Source organism: Penaeus monodon, chromosome 17, assembly GCF_015228065.2.
Source record: "Penaeus monodon isolate SGIC_2016 chromosome 17, NSTDA_Pmon_1, whole genome shotgun sequence".
Taxonomy (NCBI): domain Eukaryota; kingdom Metazoa; phylum Arthropoda; class Malacostraca; order Decapoda; family Penaeidae; genus Penaeus; species Penaeus monodon.
Genome location: NC_051402.1, coordinates 35,929,921 through 35,932,420, shown reverse-complemented (window position 1 = coordinate 35,932,420; position 2,500 = coordinate 35,929,921). Strand labels below are relative to the sequence as shown.

The 2,500-nt window shown below is 47.2% G+C and overlaps 1 pseudogene; it reads left to right on the top strand.

Annotated features, from left to right (window-relative positions):
• The first annotated feature begins 854 nt into the window (after positions 1–854).
• Positions 855–2,500, top strand: part of LOC119583359 — a 2,345-nt pseudogene continuing 699 nt past the window's right edge.

Sequence of the window (2,500 nt, the reverse complement as noted above, 5' to 3'; positions counted from 1 at the left end):
GTATATTTCTGGAACTATATCCTTGTGCACAACTATATACTCTTTGTTTTTCATTTCATCCACAGACCAAACAAAGTATCAGCTTGACACAGTGTTTTGGTCTCAGACGCTGTGTCAAGCTGCCACTCCCTACCAGATGCCATCTTGATGCAGCCCTAAGCCGACATTTAGTCATTTAGTGTTAGCTTCACACAATATTTCTAGTAAAGCTTTACTTTTAAAAGGTATGTATTGCTCCACACACTTTCTGCTACGCACCCTACACTGATGTCACCCTGCCCATATTATTCATCATATCAAGTTACCCCTGTAATTCTAGATTCCTAGGGTCACAGGGGAAACACGCACACACACGGCGAGTTTTATTCATAATATGTATTCATACATATATATATATATATATATATATATATATATATATATATATATATATATATATATATATATATATATATATATATATATATATATATATATATATATATATATATATATAATATATATACATATATATATGTATATATATATATATATATATATATATATATATATATATATATATATACACGTGTGTGTGTGTGTGCGTGTGCGTGTGTGTGTGTGTGTGTGTATGTATGTATGTATGTATGTATGTATGTATGTATGCATGTATGTATGTATGTATGCATGCATGCATACATGTATGCATGTATGTATATATGTATGTGTGTGTGTGTGTGTGTGTGTGTGTGTGTGTGTGTGTGTGTGTGTGTGTGTGTGTGTGTGTGTGTGTGTGTGTGTGTGTGTGTGTGTGTGTCATGGACCCCACGGTTAAAAGAAAATTTCTCTCGTTCCTGTTCACCTCCTTCCCTAACATGGTGCCTGCTTTTCGTGCCTACGAGGATTCACTCATCGCCACGGGCCGACGGAAGAACCAATTACGTTTCCTCCGTGACTGCCTCGATGAGCAGGTACTCCCTTCCTCCATCTCTAATGTACTGAAACATTCTGAGGAAGGATCTCCCTTTCCGGACTATGCACGTTCTTCTACCATTCACGAGTACGATCGGACTTCCTGAAGGAGCGGCTCCCCAGACATATCTTCCAGCTCATATCCGACGTTGCTCATGATTCTTCCCGGTCCCTCTCAACCAACCATGACCGCTCTCTCTCCCAGAAACTCTCCAGCCTGACCGTCCGCAGTCCTTGGTCCCGCTTCTCCGTCACCGACGCTGTCACCAGCCTATCTTCCCTGTTCTTGATCCGTGGCTTCTGTCTTTCCTTTGCTCTCCGCTCTCGCCCCCTTACCTCCATCGCCATTATTTCGTCCTTTGACCGTTTCATCTCTTCTCACAGGAACTACTTGCCTGATGTCTCTCTCCTTCGTGGTGCTTTCATCCCGGCCCGCGAATCTCTCCTCCATTCTAACCCTTCCATTCCCAGGCATTACCGTGAAGTCCTTTCAAAGCCTGCGCAGGGAGGATGTCACCATTCTGCCTTCTGACAAGGGCAACTCGGTGGTTGTCCTCGAGCGTGCCTCTTACCAGCAGAAGGCCCAGGAACCTGTTGGATGACGCCTCTACCTATGCTCCCCTGACCAGCGACCCCCGTGAACGCATTGCTGCTACCTTCCACTGTCGCCTGAAAGAGATAGCATCCTGTTTTCCGGAGGCGAATCTCTACCAGAGGTTCAGGGTCATCAACCCTCGACTCCCTCATTTCTATGGGCTTCCTAAAACCCATAAGCCGGCCGTGCCTCTACGCCCCATCATCTCCCGGGGATCTGTGACGCACCCTCTTGCTGGCGAAGTCTCTCACTCCCCTCTTGGCACCTTCTCTCCTGCTCACCTTCGCCACTCTCAGGACTTCATCTCCCGCGTTCGTGGAGTATCACCGGCGATCATGATGAGCTTGGATGTTGACTCCCTGTTCACCAAGGTCCCGCTTGATGACGTCATCGCTTTCCTGCAAGGGAGACTCCCTGCAGAGGATCCTCGTCTCCCTCTGCCCACCGACGTCTTCCTCTAGCTGTGTGTGGTGTCTAATTCCTTTTCCTTTGGAGGTTACTTCTACTCTCAGACGTTCGGTGTTGCCATGGGCTCTCCCCTCTCTCCAGTCCTGGCAAACCTGTACATGGAATTCTTCGAGTTTGAGCTTCTTCCTTCCATCTCCCTTCGACCGTCGGTCTGGCTGAGGTATGTCGACAACGTCTTTGCTCTCTGGCCTCATGACCCTGCCCTGTTCCCGGATTTCCTGATGCAGCTGAACTCTCTCTCTCCTTCCATCCGTTTCAAGTGGAATGGGAGGTTGACAACAAGCTCCCTTTCTTGGACACCCTAGTCCATCGCTCTGCTGAGCGCTTCTCCTTCTCCATATACAGGAAGCCTATGCATGGTGGTATGTACATACACTTCTTCTCATACCACCCTCTCCATGTTAGGAGAGGTGTTGCCACCTCGCTGTTCCTTCGCGCCCTCCGCATCTGTAACCCCCAGTACCTGGATGGTGAAATCGTATTCCT